General features: G+C 39.4%; 1 non-coding gene across 1 annotated transcript; it reads left to right on the top strand.

The window, feature by feature from the left end:
- Nucleotides 1–7,153: 7,153 nt before the first annotated feature.
- On the top strand, nucleotides 7,154–7,346 carry LOC148861909 (U2 spliceosomal RNA). Its single transcript, XR_016095149.1, has one exon. It is a non-coding gene; the product is annotated as a U2 spliceosomal RNA (small nuclear RNA).

The following is a 7,346-nucleotide window of genomic DNA, read 5'->3' as shown; positions in this document are numbered from 1 at the left end:
TATAGTTGTTATAATTGTTTTCTTTTGGGTTTAGGTAACTTTGTCTCTGAGATTCCACTATTAAGATCTCGAAACTATGGCATTTAGTGAGATGGGTAGGGCATAAATCAGACGGTTAAGAATAATTTGATGAGATGGGTAATGACCAGTACAAGGAGATGATCTAGCCTCTTGGTCGGTTCTGATTAAAATAAGTGAAAGAAAAAGGTTTGTGTACATCTATGTATCTTCCTTGTCTATCTGATTGAGGGTAATTAGTTTTTGGACAGACAAAAGATTTAGCAGAGAACAAGGCCAAAATTTACATGTTCGATGGAAACAAGTAACGCCAAAGTTAAAAAAGGACGAGGGAATCTCAATTTTTGTCAATGGTTACTTTTTGCGAGCTTGGGATGAGCCGCCCCTGTTTAGTTTGGGACTGGTTTTAGTCCTTCAGAGTTCAGACATGGTTGAGAGAATTGAGATCTGCCAAACCTGACCCAGGAATATCTACCTGGCAGAGGATTGTGAGTGGCTCAAGGCAGCTCATTCCATGGCTCCGGATGCCAAACGACCTTTCAATTAGGTTGCTTTTGGATGAGCTTAAGGTTTTGTGATTTCTATGGGTCTTGGGGCTTAAAAATGTTTTGGTTTTTAAGGTCATAGTGTTTTTAAAAACAATTCTTTCAACTTTGTATTTTGAAGAGAAAATTGTGTTGTTAGGTGAGATTTTTTAATAGGATTTTATTTTCTAACATGCCTCCTCTTTTATGCTGAAACTTAATTTCAAAAAAATATTTGATCTATGCTGTTAGGTGAGGTCATTGAATATGTTTTTATATATTGAGATTTCAGATATTTGCTCTGAATTAATTCCGAAGAATGGTCTAAATAGATCATCTTACATCAACGCTTCCGTCCAAAACCTGGGAAAAGGAGGCTGGGTTTAGGCAAGTAGGGCTGATCGGGTTCACAACTGCCAGCTCTAGCTTCATAGTTCTTTTTTTTTTTTTTTTATGCATGGGCGTGGCACGCAACATCTCCACAAAGAGTCCGCATCATGTGGTCCAGTCGAACCGGACACGCTGGCCGGCTGCACGGGGCGACAACAAAACAGTAGTAGTGGTAGTGATTAGTGAACGGTGCCGGAGGTTGATTGATTTTCAGAAGAAAATCAGAAAATGGGATACCACCCAAACAGCATTCTTAATCCCTTGCTTTGCGGACTCTTGTCCATTTAGAACATCACTCAGCCCAAATACCACATTAGATTTTTGACTTTTTCAGTTAATTAATGAAACCGTTTGATAAAGGTGTCTTACGAAATTTAAAAAAGAAATGGTAATTTATCAGGTAGTTCATATATAGTTGATTTCATCCAATGACCCAACTATCAAAAGCGTTTTTTGGCCACGGAAGAGTGCTGTAGCCTGCATGTTAGATGGGCCCAATGGATTAATGGATGCAGCATCCACTTGCATTATGTGCCGTATGCAACAGTGAATGCAGAAGCAGCTTACAGGGATGAAGGATTCCTAGTAGTAAATTAGTAATCTCTCTATCTGTCCTCTGCAATAAGACAAGGAATCCCTTGTTATTAGTGAGCTAACAATGGCTATTGGCTTCTGCCAAACCCTTTGGCTTGGAATATTTTATCTCTGGGTTGGGGTAGAGACGTAGAGTGGAGTGGGTTTTAAGTAACCTGGACCATTAGGAACATCTTTTGTACTTTATGTTTGTAAATGATGAATAGATGTTCCCGAGGTGCGGCTGTAATATATTGTTAGTAGGATGCGATCAGTATTTTTTGTACTTGTTGTATGTTATATGCATGAGGAGATGCTCCTCCTAATGTAAAGCTGCAATGTCGTGGAATGCCTTCTCTCGGTTGTTCCTGTTGTTCAACTATAGCATCTTGTGTATAGCATGTGGGTAGTAGATCCAATCTCGTTCCAACAATGGGTAGGTTTTCGGTCGCAGTCCATGTGCCATGATTCCATGAATGTGATGGGCTGCCCTACATGTCTAGGGCTACAATGGGTTGGTTTTCAGTTACTGCTGTATGGTTGGGTGTGGGTGGGGAAGCTGAGATCACAACCTGGATTGGGCAAGTGGGCTCCCTTTTGCTTGATGAAGGTATCCAAGTAAGAATTGGGATTGCACAACCTCACAGTACATGTCAATGTTTAGATGTTCCCGATGTGGGACTGATACATGCTGCGAGATTGGCGCGAGGAGCAGATCCCAACTCTCCAAACAATGTGACTGTTCTATTAAATGGATCGGTTGATAACAGCTGAAGTGGTTGAATTGTTGATTTGATGTCTATTTATTTAATTTTTCTTCTAGTGATTAAGCTATTAAGTAGGTCATGAGCTCTGCTTTAATGGCTGAATGGCATGTTGATTTGAATAGTCAGCCATTGAAGATGCAACTTAAAAGGTAGGGTCGCATTTTGTATTCAACTCTACAGTCCAGGATTTTAAAACTGAATTAGATAATGAACTGATTAAAGGTCCGGTTTTTGGGTTGAACAGTTCCATCGTTCAAAGTGAATGAATAGTCTATTCTGATAAAAAATAAAAACAGCCAAAACCATTAAATGATTCAATCAGTTCAACTGCCTGGATCAACCGTTCTTGATGAAATAATTATTCGACCAGTTCTTGATTTTTTTTGTTCGACCGTCAGGTCCGGTTTTGAAAACATGCTCACGGCCCCTGACCCTGAGGTCGCATTCAGCATTCAGCTATATCTATATCTGGAGTTTAATTCATGATGACCCAATTTAATTAATAGGTAGGGTCGTGTAGGGAAGGTCCCTACTTGACCCGACTAGGAACCCTTTTTCTCAACATCAATTGTTTAAGAAAAAAGGAAAAGAAAGTCTGTAATTGGTTGACCTCTCATGTCAACCCTGAACCCCAACAAGAAGCATTGATGATATAGCACGATTTAGTAATGCTTTCTTTTCCTCTTGGAGCAAATCACAATCCTGGATGGTTCCTTGTTGTCATGTCAGCCACTATCAAATTGCTGTCATGAGTTGTGATTACTCAACTGGCTTTTGGGAATTTGGATTTCTAAATTCTCAAAATTAAATGGAGGTTGTTTTTTTATTTGTTTTTGACACCTGTTAAAAGGTAAAAAAATCCACATCCAGAATACGCATCAGCTGCTTTTGTTTTATTTTACTACTTCAATTTGGATGTGAAAAAAAAAGAGATTTAAATCTTTAATAAAGCTAAAAATAGTTAAATGATAGAAAAAAAAGGCAAACAGGGCATTTGCATAGCATAATCAGGTTTTTAAATGCAAGGCTCCGTTTAGATGAGTTTTAGGCAAGTATTATGGTCAAGCCCTAAAGTGATTTGAGCCTTTAGTTAGAGTTACTAAAAACAATCTAATTTTTAAGCCCAAATGCTCCCTTTGCATGTGGTAGAAATCTGAATTTTAAAAGCAAAATTTACATCTGGTTCAGTTTTGTATCTATTTATTTGTAATTAACTATGTTTTATACAACCATTTGAAATAAAATTTGTATTTTTTTATCTCATTTGCACTTATTAATAGTGCAAATTTTGCATCAGTTTGTCTCGAACGCTTCAATGTCATTGCAAAATTTGCATCCTAAAAGCTAATCTGCACAACTTTCTTTTTACATAAATTCTCTCTCATACAACATAGGAACCACAGCATCTTGATCCTTACTTACCTTTACTCTCAAACAAATAACCTTTTCTCTACCTCCATTATCTATCATATCATATCAGGTAGAAACCACAATTTTACTTCAACAAATAAGAGTCAAATATCAAATCAGAATTGACACTCAACCTACCCGTACGTACACTTGAAACAAAGAACCCATTACAGCATTAGGTATTAACTTCCCACTGTTGTGTTTTGAAGCAAAAATCCTGAAACCCACCAAAATTCAACCTAATTCTTTTTATTATTTTGATCTTTCCAACCAAAATAAAATAAACTGAACTTTTGTTATTTGAATGAAATGGGTTTGGCATTAATGTCATATCAGAAATCCAATTTTTGGAAAAAAAAAAAACATTTTCCTAAACCACGTCTTAAAATTTGAGAAAGATGTAGTCTTGGTGTTTTTTCCTTTTTTCTACTGTTGCTGACATGGCGCTGAAAAACATCCATATGACAGCAACAACAATGATATCAAATACAAAACCTAAGAAAATATCATGTTTATATAGCATCATTTTCTGAAAAAATGCTTAGCAAGAAGCAGCATTGATTCCAAACACTGCCTGACAAAATCCATTAAGGCTTAAAAAAATACATTACCCAAAATTTTAGTTCTTTTGAAATACTTTAAGACTGCATTTGGCATCATCCTTTTTGCAGTTAAAAACTCAGTGGCATTTTAGCTGCATAAAGAAAATAAATCCTTAAAATAGGGAATGACAGATGCAGCCTCAGATTTCAGCCAAAATACATTTGAAAGAATCATGGAGTCATCTGCATAGACCCAACTTTCTCAGATAGGCCATCCACCTTGAATGGTGAATATTGATAAGACAAATGCCGAATATTTTGTGGGGTTGATCAAAACAAAGTAGGGGGCCTAGCGGGTGTGGGGGGTTACGTGTTATCAACCCTAGCAATAAATGTAGCATGTCTAGTGCACGACTTATTGAATAAGGGTCACTCAAGCATCTGACACTATTCTATGCAAGGACAGCAGCAGGACCCATCACTTAGTGGGCCCAGTCCAACTTCGGAGATCATTTCTATTTTTTTTTGACGATTTGATGATGATGAATTACTGGTCAGATGAGCGTAGTGGGCTCTCTGATTATCAGAAATTGGATTGAGAAATGGAAAAATGTTGGTGCGAGGCCCATAAGGGGACCGGATTTGGACCCTCTTGCCAAGTATGAATGGAGATCGAAGAGAGGGGAAAAAAAAGTAGTTTCCTTTGGACCCCAAACAGTTTTTTCCAAAAAAAAGATCCTTATCGAGATGCATGCTTTCTGACCATAGAAGGCAGTAATGATTTGAATTCTATTTCTGTCTTGACGAATAACTACCTCCAACTCCAAGTGTAGTTTCAAATAAGTGTGTTTGCAGCCGATACGTTTCATCCATTTGCCACTTCAAAAAAATAGAAAAATAAAAAAAACTGCATTTTCAAAAATATCATCTGATTGGTTACTTTATTTATGATACAAGTTGATTGATCACAAGTTTTTTATGTACAAATATATAATTTATATTTGAAGTTTGGATTTACAGACGACAACACATTGCTGGTCATGCCGCATCTGACCGCATGTTGAAGATATCAGTGACCACAACACAATCGATATTATATATGTGCGGTTGAATAAACATGGCCAGCAGATCCGTTGTATTTATAAACTTTGGATTTGTACTCGATAAATTTGCATTTGCACACTTCTCAAATTAAGCCTAAATGATAAACAAAAAAAAAAAATTACACCTTAAAATTCTAGAATGGTTTTTATAAAAACTTGTATACGTTAATATGAATGTTCAATCATACGTTTCAAGCAATATGACCCATCACCATCGGTTCCTCATCATAATCCAAGCCTTATCCCAACTATGCCGTATTGGCTATATTTCATCATCCCCTTTCATTATTGATCAAGTAAAACAACTTTTCTTAATTCATATGGTCGACTTCTAATGTCTATATATTTCATTGGGGCCAGATTGATTGGAGACAAAATCATGCACAATGGGCTGGACTGTATACATGGGGTCCACATGGGACCTGCACCTCATGCATATAGAACACTTGTATGTTCTCTTATGCTATAACTAATAGGAATGAACCTTCTCAAGTATAAATACAAACCGTTAATTGTATTGGGGATCTGATGGAGTGCGATCCGGCTGGTCTTAACTGTTCGTTGCCTTGCTTCCGAACAGGGTAGCAGGGAACCTGAAATGGAGGAGATGGGAAAGCTCCGGGGGGAAACCCGGTGTAGAGGCTCCGAAGCTCAAGTTAGAATCCTTCAAAAGCAAGGTAATACCAGATAGCGCAAAGTTTGCATACCTCCGTTGTCGGGGGGCAGGGGGCTCTTATAGTCACTTCGTGTACTCGTCCCGAGGCCCTTGTCAGATCGGGTATGATTACCCTTGCGCTTGTCAACTCGGTCGTCGTCCTTTCTGCTGAGACAAAACCGTCACTGCCTAACCGTCTAACTGGAGATGGCGGCGTCAGTGGCGGTGGCAGGTGGCCGTTTAGAGTGCTGCTGCCAAACGTCAGATCCCAAGTCAGTCAGGCGTGGCGCCCTCGGGCACGGACTTCCCTAGTGTCAGGCATGGTACGATTTGTTTGGCTTTGGTGCCCAGAAGATGATGCGAAGTGCTGAGCGAGGCGGTCTTGAGCTCAGAGGTATCCCGAACTGTTGCAAGGTGGGTCAGTTCGGCGAAGTGTATCCCGAGCTGTTACAAGGTGGGTCAGTTCGGCGAAGTGTATCCCGAGCAGTTACAAGGTGGGTCAGTTCGGCGAAGTGTATCCTGAGCTGTTACAAGGTGGTAGTTCGGCGAAGTCTATCCCGAGCTGTTACAAGGTGGTAGTTCGGCGAAGTCTATCCCGAGCTGTTACAAGGTGGCAGTTCGGCGAAGTCTATCCCGAGCTGTTACAAGGGTCAGTTCGGCGAAGTCTATCCCGAGCTGTTACAAGGTGGCAGTTCGGCGAAGTCTATCCCGAGCTGTTACAAGGTGGGTCAGTTCGGCGAAGTGTGTCCCCTTGTTCACGCCTAGGCTTGGCCCCTTTTGCCGATCTGTCGTTTCTGCCACGTATCTCATAATAGAGAGGTCGGGCCAAATCTTCCTTCATCAGGATCCATCAACGAGTTTTACGAGGGCTGTGAGGACGAAATCCGAATTCTCCAGCAAGAGATTCAGCATTTCATCTGGAGAGCCCAGAAGAGTTCAACTGATTCTACTAATAGGGAAAAATGATAACACAAACAAATATGCTGCCGGAAAAGTATAATACCAAAAGGGCTTGACCAACTAACTCATACGCTCTCTGTGAATTTTGATAAATACCACCTTATTGGTTATCGCTTTTATAATATCGGTTACAAGTTCTTCCAGTATCATCGTTAAACTATAATTTACCAAAGCTCAACGAGGAACTTTGGTTAATTTTGGTAGATAATGCATTACTTTTCATTTTATTTTTTATTGGACATCTCATATACTACACAGTTCTTATCAGGTTAATATCTGATACATAGGCCCACATGATATTAAATTAAGTTTTTGGGGGAAGGCCCACCACAGAGTAGCTTGGTACTAGGGCCTTCATGCGTCGCCCATGCATTGCACTACTGCATGGGCGTGATAAAAAAATA

This window comes from Nelumbo lutea, chromosome 4, assembly GCF_056320005.1.
Source record: "Nelumbo lutea isolate HS-2025 chromosome 4, American lotus-T2T, whole genome shotgun sequence".
Taxonomy (NCBI): domain Eukaryota; kingdom Viridiplantae; phylum Streptophyta; class Magnoliopsida; order Proteales; family Nelumbonaceae; genus Nelumbo; species Nelumbo lutea.
The sequence above is the reverse complement of the archived record's forward strand: the minus strand, read 5'-3'. Positions and strand labels throughout refer to the sequence as shown.